This window comes from Silene latifolia, chromosome 6 (genome assembly GCF_048544455.1).
Source record: "Silene latifolia isolate original U9 population chromosome 6, ASM4854445v1, whole genome shotgun sequence".
In the NCBI taxonomy this organism is placed as follows: Eukaryota; Viridiplantae; Streptophyta; class Magnoliopsida; order Caryophyllales; family Caryophyllaceae; genus Silene; species Silene latifolia.
Window position 1 is genome coordinate 112,214,978 of NC_133531.1, and position 17,302 is coordinate 112,232,279.

Genomic DNA, 17,302 nt, shown 5'->3' on the forward strand with positions numbered 1-17,302 from the left:
ACCCCGTCGTCGTGCATTAAACACTCATGGTACTTTTGAAAAGTTTTGAAATGTTTTATTTTCGACATCATTTTTAAGTTTTCCGACGTAAAGTTGTACACAAATTGTCGATCAAACGCCGCGATTCCAAAGCATGTTATAGTCAGATAATAATCGGGTGTTTGTTGGAGTCTCAGCAGATATTGGGAATCTACACCCCGGCCTTGGGAGAGGTACTCTGGGGCTCCAGCTTTCTTGGCTGAGCTTCTCTGTCCCCAGTGTTCGAGTAGACTGCTGCTGACGACGCCCATGGGGCCTGTGTGGTACTTGGGTGAGCATTTGGCTCGGCAGTGCTTCCGCGACGCTTTTACGGTTCCCATCGATCCTCCACGGACGATGTTTAGGGAGCCTTCAGAGGCTGAGAGGACAGATGACCTGGCACTACTACAAATCCAGGCAACTACAACGCCCCTTTAACAACGATTATTCACGAAAATCACAATAGACGTTGTAGAATGTATGGCGCGAATTTTACTAAAATCAATTACAACGGGTATGGTTATAAAAACCGTTGTTATTCGTTTTAACAACGGGTCACACATGAACAACCGTTGTTAATAATTTGACGCAAAATTGGCGCAAAGTTAGTGAAAAGTAATCACAACGGTTATTTTTGAAACCCGTTGTTAAAACTTATTTAACAACGGGTGTTTTTTACAACCGTTGTTAAAACATATTTCACAACGGTTGTTGTTTAATAACCGTTGTCAATACCTTTCATACTATAAACCACACAAACACAAGTCTGCTGCAGCCACAAAACACAAACCTTAATACACAAACACAAACCCAAAGAAGAAATGACAAACACAAACACAAAACACACACTTTCTGATCGTCTCTTTCTCTCTTTCTCATCGTCGCTTTATCTTCTCGCCGTCACTGTTGATTTCATCGTCTCTTTACGTACGTTCTGTAATAATCAGGTTTGTTTCATCGTCATTATTTTATTTTTCTAATTATTTCATTTCCATGTATGTGTTTTTATCGACCATTAGGTTCCGTTCAGCATCTGCTATATCGTCATATAGCTGAAGCTGCTGCTGCTCCGTCAAGCCATCTTCTTTGGCGTCCTTCAGTACGGATCGAGCATAGTAAGAGTCTTAAGGATGATATATCATTCATTTTGTTGGATTTTGGAGTTTGTTTTGAAAGATTAAGGAGAGGGTTAATTTATTTGGAGTTTGTTTTAGCAGTTAGGGTTTGGAGAATATATTGAGATAATGGAAATGCATGTTAGTTGAGATAATGCAATGTATTTATACTAAGCAATGTGTGGGTTGAGTTGTTTTTTAATTAATATATATGTTAGGAAGTTGTGCCATAATCAGCATCATCATATCTCTCAATGCTGCTTCAAATCTTATTACTAACCCTTCTCATTCCATATTGTCCGTTCATATGCACAGTGATGGCAGTAATAATCTGGATCTTGATGATGACTGATCTATGGAGTTCAAAAAATGGAAGTAAATCAAACAAGCATAACTCAACACTTTCAAAATGATCATTTCATTTAATTTTAAACCAAATACATTATAGCAATTATCAGAAATCAAAAGATGTATAATAAGCCGGAACAACCCCGGTTAAGCGTAAAAAGCGCTTCTCAACCTGCCACCAATCACGCCACTCTGGTATACCGCTAACTTCCGGGTCATTGGCTTCATATTTTGCAATAACAGATTGAATATATGCAAGGACACGACTTGCATGTGGAGATAAGGTTGGAAGAGTACAACTCAACATATCTCTGGTCGCGGCAAGTTGCGAAATAACAGTCGACGAGGGTATGAAGATGATGATGATGATGAGGCTTTGTTGACAAGCCGGACCGCTTCACGCCTCTTAATCCAATAATTCCGTTGATGTTCAAGGGATGCTTTGATTAATGGGTGTTGATCGGCGGGAAGCCCGGCGAGAACCTTCCCATCATCTTCAATCGTTTGTGTAAGCCATTCTTTGTTGTTGATAAAATTAGGGTTCATTGCCATGTTGTTTCAATTAATGAATGTTAGTAAAGGTTGTTTTAATATTTATAGCTAGTCACATTTATAAGTTTTTTTCAAAACCGTTGGTAATTAATTTAAGGGATATTCTGCATGCATCGGAATTCTAACAGGCCGTAATTATACATGCATCTAGTAATATTTAATTTAATTTTTTTTTTATTTTTTAAGAACAAACAACAACGGTTATTTACAAACAACCCGTTGTCTTTAGTTATAACAACGGTTTTGTATATTCAAAACCGTTGTTATAACTTTCCCCCCAAAATTGAGTCACACTTTCCACAACGGGTTTTTATATTTAAAACCGTTGTTAATATTTTTCACAACGGTTTCCTTAAGAAAACCAACCGTTGTTAAAACCTTTTACAACGGACGCTTTAACAACGTCCGCTTTTTTATATAACAACGGTTTTTGACCGTTGTTATAGCCTGTATCTGTAGTAGTGTGGCTGGTGCGAGTGGTGACGCTCTCCTTCTTCCTGGTGAGGAGTACGCCGAGTTTGTTCGCCGAAGGTTAGCGTACTGGCCGATCGTAGTAAGCATACTTGCTTGTTGTTTTTGATAAAACTGATAAATGATGAATGATCACCAAAATAATGAATTATTTGAGCTTTGCAGGAGATCAAGGCGGCGAGCGTCGAGCCCCCATCTTTTCCAGAGACACTGGAGTACACTGACTCGGCGGGCATGACGACGATCTCAGAGATCCGGAAGTTTAGCGAGGCGGTGACTGACGCTGGTCTGGGCGAGTGGCAGCACATCCTGAGGAGGGTAAGCCCCCAGCTTTGGCTGTCTTTAGTGTTTTCTGCTTTATTACATAGGAATGCATTTGCTTGAACCTTCTCTATATTTGAATGAAGGTGGCACCGTCCAGGCACGTGGAGCTGTGGAGGATGGCCAACCGGCTACGAGCTACAGCCATTGAGGCCTTTGCAGGTGGCTCTGGGAGGCAGGTATGAACCATTCGTACCCGTTCTTTATTTTTATTTTTACTACTTCCAGCCTTGTGAAGGGAAGTAAAACATTACTCCTTTTTTTCTGTGTAGAGGGAGCGTGGCTTGGAGCATGAGCTGGAGCAGTCCCAGGAGGAGATGACCCGCTTGATGAGAGAGCTCGAGAGCATAGATTGCCGCCCTTGAGGCGACTGTAACTGAGCTGAGGGGTCGTCAGGACTAGTTTGCTGATTGTCTGTTGTATATTTGTACATTTTGGTCCTCATTTTGGGCAGGAGCCCGTATTTTGATGTATATTTTACATTTTTGGTTGTACATATGATGGTCTGTGTGCCTTTGATGCTGGGTGTTTGCTGTATCTGCAGGTTAGCTTTGAAAAATAGGTTTGGCATGTGACTGTTTATGCCGTTATGCAGCCGAAATTCACGTAGAAAATCACATAGCAAAACATATAATGAAAAGAATTAAAATAAATAAATGGCCTAAATAAGTGCGAAAATGAAAAAAAGTAAGTGCCCGACAATGGACAAAAATGACGAAAATGTAAAAAAAGTGCCCGAAAATGGATAAAATGACGCGACCGGATGGTAGGGAGGGCTACCCCCTAAAAAAAGAATTTAAAAGAAATGTCTAAGTGTATTAGAAACATTTTGAAAATAGAGAGGGAGTGAAATGATTCCCCGAAAAGAAAAAGAAAATAAAAATGAGTAAGTGTGCATATTTGGCAAAAATGTTAATTTTACCTCGAAAAGCGAACCCGTAGCGATTAGGAATCACAAATTTTGTAATTATTCGGGATTAACGAATTAAATCCCTATAGGAAAAGGAAATTTTAACTAAAACATATTTAGGAAAGATCCACAGTCGTCAAACGAGGAAAAGGACATGGGGAAGAGGCGCAGCAGGAGCTGCGATCCTTCAAAGAGGCGCAGCAACTGCTGCGTTTTTTCTCCAGCTTGTCCGTGTTCAGCTGAAAGTAGGAAACAACGAATAATATAAATAGAGACCTCGGTTGAGCTTCTATTCTCAGAATTCTCTCTTCCTTGACTTCGTCTTCTATATAAAACCTCTTATGTCTTCTCAAAGTTTCCAAGAAAAATATGGATGCCTTTGAAAATCGCATTAAGGAGTGGACGAATGAATTTACAAATGTGGAGAAACACGACATGGGTGCTTTCAATTTAGGATCCATCATAAGCTTGAATCTAGTGAAGGTAATTAAGCCCTTTTTGGATGCTTTCTTGAATATTAGGACCCTAATTTTCATGTATTCGCCTTTCCGGGAGGCGAAATTTGTCCTTTTCTTGAAGAAATTGCTGCGGTTGGAGGATGGGATGCAGAAAGTGTTCCGGCTATAACCCCTAGCTCTCAAGGATATAAAAACAAATTTAGAGACTTGCTTGGGTTGACTAAGGCTGAGGTAGACCGTCTTGTGATCTCAAAAGGCATCCGCATGTTTGAATTTGTTGATCGATTTATAAATAGGGAGGACCCTGCTATCTCTTATGTGGCGAGGCGTAGAGCTTTTGGATTTTGCCTTCTTCATTGCTATGTCCTATGAGGACATGTGGACCAAGATATGAGGGATGACCCTCAAATTCTAGGCATAGTGGAGAAAATGAAACTGCGTAGGAGCCCAGCATGCTTGATTCTAGGAGAGACCATTCTTGGATTGGATAATAGAAAGGCGAACCACGAGCATCCTTATCTTGGGAGTCCTATCAATTCACAGGTAAGAACCCGTCTTTTTTCTTACTTTGCCGTTTTTCTTATTTTCGTCAACTTTTTTTTTTGCCGGCTTGAAATAATTACTCCCTTCTCTTTCTTTGCAGATCTGGCTGATGGAAAGACTACGGTTGATCAAGCCCCCAGTTGATATGATAGGATACCGCTGCCGATCAATTGCGATGAGAACGAGGCTATCCATGGTGGACTTCACTCGAGTATGCAATTATTGGGAAAATAAATTGAAGAGTGAAGATGTGCCCTTGATCAGGTGGGTAGTGCCATGGTGGCATCTCAGATCGGTGACTGGAGTATCATCCTTGGATCCGACAGGGTCAGTTCGTGTTCCTGGCTTGGAACTCATGGTCCATACCTTCTCGGAGAGATTGATGAGGCAAGTGGGCCTAAGAAAGAAAATCCCGAAGCTAGACATTGTTCCTTAAACTGCCTTGGCGCATACTTCGGAGTCTTGCACAGAGTGGGCAAATCGTTGGGCCCAAAGGAATTTGTGGTTCATACCAGTTCTAGTTGGCTCGTTATGGGTATCTGACTCATATCTACAGTGGAGGAAAGCTAGCACCCTGAGGAGTGTGAAAAGTTAAGGAAGCACGAGCCCGTAGATTATATGATTCGCGAAGGAGAATCAAAAGTACTTAACTGAGGAGGAAGAAGAGGCCGGATATCGGGTCGTTCGTCCATCGAAGAAACTTAAGAATGCTCCTGCCGAGAAGATGGTGGTGGATCGAAATGGGAAAGCTAGACCGTTAGAACGACCATTGGTGATTAGGTCAGAGATAACGCAATAGCGCCCCGCTCGTGGTTGAGACAAGAATTTTGACAAAAGTGACAAAGGCAAGGGGAAAATGAAAGAATAGCCTTTGTCATTTATTAAATAGTATTATTTATTATTATTTTAGTTGTAATAAACGGCGGGTGTTAGGCCCAGATTAGCCTGGCCTGACCATAACTTGGCCTGACCTTACAAGGCTGATTGGAGGAGACGAGGACCAGACAAATTTAGCTGTTGAAGAATATTATAGCACTCAGGCTGCCTAATCCTGGAAGAGAAGCCTGATGGTAAGTACAGAATAGCCTGGCAGAGTATTAAAGCGGGCTAGATTGAGTTGAAGAACAAGCAAAACGGTTATATAAAGATATACATTCGTGTCCTATCCTCAAGGAAGACTAAGTCTAATTATGAAACCATATTGCCCATGAATCTGGACGTGCAAAGGGAAAGAAAGCTAAAGATCAATCAAATAGGAACGAGTCAACCGGATTAATAAGGAATATGCCCTATTAATCCGGCAACAGCTCCAACAAAAGGGAAGGGCGTTGAAGACTAATACAATGTTCATTTTTATGACTATAAATATTGTAATACTAGCATTTGTAAAGGGATCCATCATTCATTAATATCGAACTACTTCACTACTTGTCTCTTATCATTTTTACGAGCATCCAATTACTAAACAAATTCATATTCAGCTTATCTGAACAGTATTATTCTTTTTTCTAATCTTTCTCTCTTATTCATTTACAATATTCCAAACTTATAGAACTAGATACCCAAATTACTTCTTCAATTAAGCCGGACCCATTCAGGGAAAATCCTGCTAAAACAATTGGCGCCCACCGTGGGGCATCTAGTTCTTTAATCAAAAAATTCCTTTTACCATCTTTTATTTAATATTCACACACAAAAATGGTGGAACTCACCTCAGAACAACAATTAGCGGCTGCCCTGGCCAAGATCAAAGAATTGGAAACAATCCAAGAGAAGGCAGCCCAAGCAGAAGCAGAAATCAATAGGCTGAAGGAGTCTGAGTCTAGCCTGAGAAAAAAATTGGAAAATCAGGCTTCGGGCTCCAAAACCAGATTTGAACCAGGAACCCCATTCTCATCCATTATCAAAAACATTGACTTCTCCAATTTTGGAACCCCGGAGAAGGATACATTATCTGGTACCCCAACCATTCCCAATGACGAAACAAACAGATCAAACAAAGAATAATGATGGCCATGCTTCAGGAAATTCAAAAACTCCACAATAAAATAGAAAACATACCTGGAGTGCCGGACCACGTGGCTGAAGTAGAAGTTGACACTTTGCGATTCACCCTTTGCAGATGAAATTGCAAAGATTGATCTCCCAAGAAATTTACTTGTTCCATCCATGAGAACTTATGATGGAACCTCCGATTCACAAAATCACGTTGCCATATTCAAACAGAAAATGTTGGTGCCTCAATACCCAGTGAACTCAGGCAGTGTCCGCATGCGTAAGGGCTTTGGTACAACCCGACCGAGCAAAGATTACGTGGTTCATTAATCTCCCAAATGGAGGTATCAAGAATTTTGCAGAATTAATCAATGCCTTCAATCAACAATTCGCAAGCAAAGAAAGATATGGCTAAGAGACCCAAGAACTGTTCAGGGTAAAGCAACTTCCTGAAGAATCTCTCAAAGAATTCCTGGCCGTTTTGTCAAAGAAAAAGTGGCCATTCCCAGTGTGATGAAGAAACAACGGTAGAAGCCTTCAGCAAGGAGTCCCGCTGACGGTGACATCTATGCAGACCTGACCAAGAAAGCATGCCCAACCTTTGCCACTGTTCAATCCATTGCCTTAGAGCATGTCAGATTGGAAGAAGATCTCAACTTCAGAACGAACTCATCCGGAGGAAAGCAAGGCTATGGGCACACTAACAGAAAAGCTCCTACCGAGAAAGGAGGCAACCTCGGATCAAGACCCTATTCCAGGCCCGAAAGATCTGAAGTCAACATGGCACAAGAACACAAAGGTAACCTTTCTAGCCTACCAACTATTCCTGAATATAACTTCTCTATTAATACCGCAGGATTAATTAAACGCCTGAAAGCCCGGGAGATACAACATCGATGGCCCAAGAAATCAGACAACCCCAGGAAAGACCCAACAAGATGGTGTGACTTCCATCAGGACATCGGGCACACCACAAAAGAATGCATCCAACTCAGGAAACAGGTGGCATATCTCCTAAAGAAAGGCTTCTTGAAGGATTTAATCCAGCAGCCAAAGAACAAAGATGAAGGACAAAACAAGAGAGATTTAGGGAACGGCAGAGATCCCCCTCCTCCTCCCCCCATCTATGAAGTCAAGTTCATAAATGGAGGATTAGAAATCTGTGGTCTGACTAGCTCAGCTGCCAAAAAAATATCCAGGGAATCCAGACTTCAACCTCCTTCCAGGCCCAAGTCATTGCCTGCTATTACCTTTGATGACTCGGACCTGCAGGGAATATCAGATCTACACCATGACAGCTTGGTAATCACCTTGCAAATTGGCACAGCAAAGGTATCAAGAATCCTGATAGACGGAGGCTGTAATACCCCGTATTTTTTTTATATAATAAATTAAATGGATATTATTATAAATTAATCATTATACAATTTATATTACTAATTATGTCGGGTTAAATGTTAGTCGATAATTACGTTAAGCTATCGTGAGTTAAGTGAGACGGGTTTATAAGAAATACGAATTGTGAGCTGACCCATTTAAGTTGGCCCAATATATGTTCAGCCCATTAAACCCTAAAGCCCATTTAACCCTTAACCCTAAACCATAACCCTAATAGTGCCCTAACCCTAACCCTAACAGTCCCCTAACCCGCCTCCCTCGTCTCACACTCCCTCAGCCGCCTCCCTCCTTTCTTCAGATCCAAACACCATCTTTCACGCAATTCGAGAGAGAGAGAGAGAGAGAGTGGTTGTTGACGGTGCAGCAAGGACGAGCAAGGGACTATTGTCGACGACCTAGGGTGGCCGTGGTGGCTGTTGAGGTGGCAGGAAGGTAAGAACGCAACTCACTTCCTCTGTTTTTCTTCTTTCTGTCGGGTGTTTGTGGGAGGGTGTGTGTCTGTTAGAGGTGTTTCTGGTGGTGGTTGTCGGGGTATATGGGTAGAGTGGTAAGGGACGAGTGAAATGGTGGTGGTTATGGTGGTTTTAGGTGGTGCTAGTGGCGGTGAGAGGTGGCGGCGACAGGGGTGCAAAGAACGGGTTTTATACACGGGTTTCAAAGTGTAGATGGGTAGCTTTGGGGTGGTGCCACCGTCGACTAGGGGAGGTCGACAAGGCGGTGCTAGGTTGTCCGTGTTCGTGGGCGACGGCGAGCAAGGGCGTGGTGGTTTGGCAGGGGTAAGGTTGTTGGTTGCGGTGGTGGTAAAAGGAAAACAGGGGGTGTTTGGTGAGCCGTGGTGGTGAACCAGGCCAAATGGCGGCCATGGTTGGACTCGCCGGCGCGATCGACCCCCAGTGGGGGTGGCCGTTGGTGGTCAGGCGGCAGAGGGGGTTTGGTCGGGTGGTTGTCACGGTGGTGAGGTGGTGCGTGGGGTTGTGTGAGTGAGTGTGAAGGGACGGTGGTTGTGGACGGGTTGTGTTTGTTTTGAAACGGGTTTTTTATTAGTTTAATCGTTATAATTCGTTAATCGGTCGTAATCTTAATTTATTTAAATTAATTCCCGAGTTATTCAAAATGTTGAAGACGGGTTTTGAGTCGGGTTGTTGAATTGTTCAAGTGTTTGATTCGGGTTTTCTTAACCGTATAATTGTTTAACCTTTTATTTATCATATTAGTTATTTAATTTATTCCCGAGTCATTCAACTACTTTATTTAATTTAATCCACGAGTCGTTTAAATATCTAGAGATGGATTTTGAGTCGGATCAAGTTAAAGTGGAAAGTTACTATATCGGGAAAGTTTCTATTTTAGGAAGTTCTATTTTTAGTAGCTTCTTCTTTGGGAGATTTCTATGTTTAGTAATTAGTAATTATAAATATTATAATTGTTTTAGGTGACGGATTCGTGAAGGATCGATAATCAAATTCATTGCTTTATTTTCCGAACCGCTTAAACTCGCTTAATTGGAATTGCCGGCACTTTGAGGTAGGGAAATACACTTGTCCTATTATCGTTGTTGTTTAATTGTGTTGACTTGATTCGTGATTGTTGATTTACGTTATGATTCATATACGGGAAGGTGATTGATTTGTATTGATCGTGTTGAGTTTGTTATCACAACATTCGGTAGGTGGCATGATTTCATTCATTAATATACATATTGTGTTGCATTATTACTGTTGAGCATTTCATATGCATTGGAGTTGGAGGATGGTGTAGGAGTGGCGATGTTGAGATACGATGTGGATTGTGATAAGGCCCAGGGCGGGTTCTGCAGACTTGCCCTGGTGTCCTCATTGCGAGCCGGCGGATCGGCTACGGTCGATATATATAGTCTACCGGGATCGGTATGGTCAAGTTGTCCGGGTTATGAGATATGAGAAATGAGATATGAGATATGAGTTGAGATGGAGATGGAGGTGACGGAGGATCATGCATATCATATTTTGTTGTTTAATTGTTTTCCCTACTCGGCCTTCGGTGACCACATGTATTATTCGTGTACGCCGGTGATGATCCAATTATTGGGGAGCAGATTGACAGGTATTTCAGAGACTGATGGGAGCTGGCCGGGAAGAGAGCTTGGATGACGGACTTAGTGCCTAGCCCACCTTAGTCTTATTAGTAGTTTTATCAGACTTTATCTTTTCGTCATATTTTTGGAGGCTTGTTTTAATTCCAGTTGTAATCTCACTATAAACATTTTTAATAAAGTACTGTGTTTCTTTCCTTTGTATCTACTGCCTCGGGTTTCCGAGATGGTAACACCGTCATTTATCTGAGGAGTCCTAGTTCAGGCCCTTAAATAAATGGGGGTGTTCCAAAGTGGTATCAGAGCGAACGATCCTCAGGCCTAAACCAATGAACCCAATGAACATAGGAAGAGTCTAAATAAAATGAACCCCGGGATAGAACTGTTAGGAGCACACTAAGGTAAGGTATGAGTTAGGGCCCCCTCACACCGAATCGCGGCCCTCTCGTTTGACCCGAAACCCTGAGAGTATATGAGAGAAAGGGTAGCAAAGTTGCTTGAGGTTGAACATGAAATTCCTATATCGTTGCCTAAGTGTTAACTGATTGATACATTGATTATTGCATAACCGAGTGATGTATACCTTGCGACCCATATATTCTAACCATTCTCAGACAACGCTAAACGGTAAGTATTTTGTATGAATGATGACGTGAGCATATGATGTTGTAGAAATGAGAAATAAAATTTTCGAGTTCAGGTTAATAATCAATGAAGTGTTGTGGTAGCCGTGAGTATGAAAATAATTGCGAGTCAATGATAGTTACCTAGTTGGATGTTGAATGATGTGTTGATTGTACTATTATGCCTAGTAATATGCGGTTATGTGATCCCGAAGCCATGCTAGTATAGTATTGTGATAGTAATTAGAAACACTGTTGAATTGCATGTTTTAGTCATAGCAATCGTGATTTAGATGTAAGGAGTGGATCGAGATGCGAAGGGATTCTACGGGATAGATGTTTGCAAAAGTACAGTGTGAGATTTAAGTTAGGATGAGTTAGTATCGATAGTATGGTTGTAAGAGTTTGAAACGTAGAAAATGAATGACCTAGTGCTGAAACACGTTGTATGATTTTACTCTCGACTTGATCTTACTGCCATTTCTTTTCTGTTTATTGCCTAGGGATGAAAATTTTATGAGAGATAGCCTCGTGAGTTAGTGTTCATTTGGCGTTGGTTTCATGCTTATATGATATACGGATTAGGAGTAATAAATATTTTAGTGGGCTGTGGTCAGGAAGTTCCTGCGCAGTAATGTTTTGACCAACGATTTTGTAAAAATCCTCATTTAAATTGTGTTAATAATTTTTGCATAATTCAAACTCCATCGATCAGAAGATTCGCATATGTTTTCAAATTAACAAACCACGAAAATTCTTGATGTCTTTATATTAAACGGTAGGTTTTGCAAACTGACCCAAGTTTTGGACCAATTGCTGTCACATGTTTGTTTGGACCAACTGAGTCGTAAAATTCCTTAAAAATGAAATTTTTGTGTTTTGTACCTAATTCTTTTTCCCCTGTGTTTTAACTCTCCGTGTTTTATAAAAATAATATGAATCAAGTTTTAATCGGACGGTTATTTATTCGTGATCTTTGTAAGTTACAACGTGAAACATGACTTGTAAAATGTGCGTTCTAGGTTGAGTTTCATGCAGTTGTTTGAATAATTCATGAGCCTTAGTAATGTGAATTTATAATGCTTTATATGACGATAGTAGTACGCATGTTCAGTAGTTATGTATCTTAACAAGTGATAAAATTAAAACTTAGTTGATAACATTGTTGGCATGATAGCGTGAGTAAAATTGGATAGCTTAAATTGATTCTTAATCAAGGGTGAAATATTTTATACGAATCCAGTTGTTGCATATTTTATGTATGTTTGGCATGTTGTACTATCTCTAGTATGTTCATCATATTTGCATGATGGTCGGATATATATAAATATAAAACTATGTTGTCATACCTTGGTAAAGTTGATGGCGTTAAAAGTTAATTGATTGTTCTAATATCCACGCATGAATAATTATAATAATTATGTCTAAATGTTTACACATGGATGGTAGTAATGAGTATGTCTAAATGTTCACACATGTAGGATGCATCTGAGTTTTAATGTCTTTCATATGAGTTGTGTGCCCATAATTATATTTATTACCTTCATCGCGTTAAATTATTTCAGTTGGACCTACACCTATAACATGATAATAAACAGTGTTGTTATTCCTTATTGAATATGTTCGTTATTACAATGTCATAAAATGCTAAAGTGAGTCTTGCAAATGTATGGGTGTGATATAAAGGAAACTAGTGGATATAACACGACAATTGGCATACCTATATTCTCGAGTCGTTACTACCGATTATATTATAATAGAGATTGTTATGATAACTATGTTGACAATTATAATAAGATAACCCTTTGATGATTCACATGATATGCATTGGTTTAAATGATAAGTCATTATAGTTACATTTAATTGAGCCTACGAGTTGCCTAATTATTCAATCATGCAAATCAGAGAAGTTGTTCAAGTTGCTAATCTTTTATCATAACTAGTGTTATACAAAGTATATGATGGCAGATATATGTTTAAACTATTTATACAATATCTCTTGTTTTGCTGAAAATGAATTATACTAAGTTCTTTGGACACAATTGAATGATATGGTTGCTAAAATGTGAAACATAGGTGTGATATGGAAGTAATGTTGTCGTTGTCATTGATCATATGTAGTTACTTTTATTGGGAAACATGTTTTCAAAATTGATATCGTGCAAACAATTTTTATAATTTAAAATATGAATTATGAGTATGTTGTTGATTGCTTAAATTCATCGACCTAATTCGTGACCTAAACCAGTGAGTGAGTAAATGGTTGTATGGACATGTCAATAAGATCCTGTGATTGTGATAGATAGTAGCGGTAGATCTATTTCTGTGATATGTTTACAAATGTGAGAAGTTCTTAAATTGTTTTGTTGATTTTGCTCTCGCTCGTTCATAGTCTATAATTGATCATCAAATTTATTAGTTGTGAAACCGTGTAAACCATGATTCCTTTCTTGTTGTTCTTTTGGTTGATGTTGTGTTTTTAAGTTACGCATGAGCTAGTAATGAATGTTACGTGTTGACAATCAGTTAATTCCTTAATAAGACCTTGTTTCGACCTTAATGTTGATGCGCAATCTCCTATCATGTATTCTTTCCTGTCACGTGTGGTTGATAATGATTTTGTTGCATAGGTATATGAAAATTGAAAAGAGGTTACGAGGACGTAACCATGTTTCTAGTCGGGTAGGATTGTAAAATCTTAATGTTTATATTGCACTTAATTGTAGATTGTAGTTTTGATCAAGTTGATGTTTCGTTGTAGGGTACCTATGCAAATGAGTTCTATATGATTTGTTCCTACTTCTGTTAATTGGTTGATGTGTAAAAGGAGAGTGTGATTAAACCACCGATATTGAGTTATGAGTTGTGGGGCCTTTGTGCCGAGTTACGTTTGCGGTCCAGTGAGACCATGGTTATTGAGTTACTTGAGTTTGAGATTGGAATTTAGATGGAAGATGACGGTGTTCTCGGTGATTATTTAGTTGTTATACATTTGTGTTATCGGGTAGTTATTAGTTATAGTTAGTTGGGTAAAGTAAAGATTTGAGTTAAACTTCTGGACGAAGTTTATTTTTAGGAGGGCAGAATGTAACATTCCGTATTTATTATGTTTAATTGATGTGTCAAAAGTGTGTGTTAACCATGTTAGAAATGCGTGACGTCCGTAAGTACGATATACAATACCATTTTGAGGTTTGGGTATGGGAGCGAACTTCGGGACGAAGTTCATTTTAAGGGGGGAAGACTGTAATACCCCGTATTTTTTTTATATAATAAATTAAATGGATATTATTATAAATTAATCATTATACAATTTATATTACTAATTATGTCGGGTTAAATGTTAGTCGATAATTACGTTAAGCTATCGTGAGTTAATTGAGACGGGTTTATAAGAAATACGAATTGTGAGCTGACCCATTTAAGTTGGCCCAATATATGTTCAGCCCATTAAACCCTAAAGCCCATTTAACCCTTAACCCTAAACCATAACCCTAATAGTGCCCTAACCCTAACCCTAACAGTCCCCTAACCCGCCTCCCTCGTCTCACACTCCCTCAGCCGCCTCCCTCCTTTCTTCAGATCCAAACACCATCTTTCACGCAATTCGAGAGAGAGAGAGAGAGAGAGAGTGGTTGTTGACGGTGCAGCAAGGACGAGCAAGGGACTATTGTCGACGACCTAGGGTGGCCGTGGTGGCTGTTGTGGTGGCAGGAAAGTAGGAACGCAACTCACTTCCTCTGTTTTTCTTCTTTCTGTCGGGTGTTTGTGGGAGGGTGCGTGTCTGTTAGAGGTGTTTCTGGTGGTGGTTGTCGGGGTATATGGGTAGAGTGGTAAGGGACGAGTGAAATGGTGGTGGTTATGGTGGTTTTAGGTGGTGCTAGTGGCGGTGAGAGGTGGCGGCGACGGGGGTGCAAAGAACGGGTTTTATACACGGGTTTCAAAGGGTGTAGATGGGTAGCTTTGGGGTGGTGCCACCGTCGACTAGGGGGAGGTCGACAAGGCGGTGCTAGGTTGTCTGTGTTCGTGGGCTGACGGCGAGCAAGGGCGTGGTGGTTTGGCAGGGGTAAGGTTGTTGGTTGCGGTGGTGGTAAAAGGAAAACAGGGGGTGTTTGGTGAGCCGTGGTGGTGAACCAGGCCAAATGACGGCCATGGTTGGACTCGCCGGCGGCAGTCGACCCCAGTGGGGGTGGCCGTTGGTGGCTGGGGCAGAGTGGGGGGTTTGGTCGGTGGTTGTCACGGTGGTGAGGTGGTGCGTGGGGTTGTGTGAGTGAGTGTGAAGGGACGGTGGTTGTGGACGGGTTGTGTTTGTTTTGAAACGGGTTTTTTATTAGTTTAATCGTTATAATTCGTTAATCGGTCGTAATCTTAATTTATTTAAATTAATTCCCGAGTTATTCAAAATGTTGAAGACGGGTTTTGAGTCGGGTTGTTGAATTGTTCAAGTGTTTGATTCGGGTTTTCTTAACCGTATAATTGTTTAACCTTTTATTTATCATATTAGTTATTTAATTTATTCCCGAGTCATTCAACTACTTTATTTAATTTAATCCACGAGTCGTTTAAATATCTAGAGATGGATTTTGAGTCGGGACTGGTTAAAGTGGAAAGTTACTATATCGGGAAAGTTTCTATTTTAGGAAGTTCTATTTTTAGTAGCTTCTTCTTTGGGAGATTTCTATGTTTAGTAATTAGTAATTATAAATATTATAATTGTTTTAGGTGACGGATTCGTGAAGGATCGATAATCAAATTCATTGCTTTATTTTCCGGACTGCTTAAATTGCTTAATTGGAATTGCTGGCACTTTGAGGTAGGGAAATACACTTGTCCTATTATCGTTGTTGTTTAATTGTGTTGACTTGATTCGTGATTGTTGATTTACGTTATGATTCATATACGGGAAGGTGATTGACTGTATTGATCGTGTTGAGTTTGTTATCACAACATTCGGTAGCTGGCATGATTTCATTCATTAATATACATATTGTGTTGCATTATTACTGTTGAGCATTTCATATGCATTGGAGTTGGAGGATGGTGTAGGATGTGGGTTAATATCCGTATACTACCCTTTAATTGCAGGACTATAACGTAAATTTAAACATGCAATTTATAGTCATAAAACATAAAAACAATAGAAACGATAAGGAACAAGAAATAACCTCGGGTCCTTTAAATTGTGGCGTAAAGAACAGAAATCAAAGCAGATTTCCTCCTAATCGTTACACCCAAGACTTTGTCCGAGATATGCCCTTGTGCTAGTACAGTGTTCTCCGATTGCCTTGCAATATAGGGAGAACTGATGTGAGTTTTGTCGAGATGAGAGATCTCAGGTTTTTCAGAGGAGAATGCTCTTCAAAACCCTAGTTTTTCTGCAAATGAAATTGTCTAGGTCAAAAGGAGAGGGAGTCTCTCCTTTTGTTTGGTTCGGCCGGACCGAGTGCATGCATGGGGAAGTGGGCTTCCACTTCCTCTTAATTTTAGCTCGAGGTCCAGTTCGCCAAATGCTAAAATGTATATGACGGGTTTATATTATAAATCATCGGTTATCGGAAATTAAGGCATCGCTAATAATACGGGTTAGTGAATTATTAATTCGTGTCCGACAAAGACAAGATTGTATAATTTATATTCAATATACATTTAATTAAATATAAATCGTTTATATTTAATTTTACGAATTAATCGGTTAATTCGCTTATAGCCCATGATATTTAATCCGTATTAAATATAATATCTCAACATCACACATTTGACTAATTACTAGTCAAATAACTCGGACTAACCGGTTAGTCAATTTTTGGCATCTACATGACTGTATTTCCATACTTTATCACGTCTCTCAAACGTATCCTATAGGTGTGACTTTTAGGGACCAGTTGATCACCGCCATCCGTATGACAATAACGTCAAACTTATCTAGCAAGCCAACCGTTATTGATAAACGTGGATCAACTGATAATAATACCAAAAGTATGCCCTTTGATCCTTTTAGAGGTTTATAAGTCCTTGCACTAACTGTTAAGGACACCAACCCCAACAAGCTCCCACTTGTCCGTACAAGTGTATGTGCAATGACGTTATCCGCACTAACTGGAGGACACAAGCTCCAACAAACTCCCACTTGTCCGTACAAGTGTATGTGCGATAACCGATTCTCATATTCATTTAAAATTTCTCCCACTCAATGTAAAACAATTTGTAGATCTGGATCCACAAAGGTCGTATTTTACAATCGATCTGTATCTAGAGTGGTTTCCCCGACTAGAGAGTAACTTAACTTGATAAAACGAATCCGTATCCGAGCATGGCCATGCATTTCGATTCTGACTCCTCGAGTGGCCCCGAGAAATATCGAGTACCTGATAAAGGCTGAATATTTCCTTCAACTCGACTCCTTCCGATCTAAGCACAACATGAAATGACCCAGAAAAATTCTACTTGGCCCCCTGTTACGGATGACCGTGAGAAAGAAA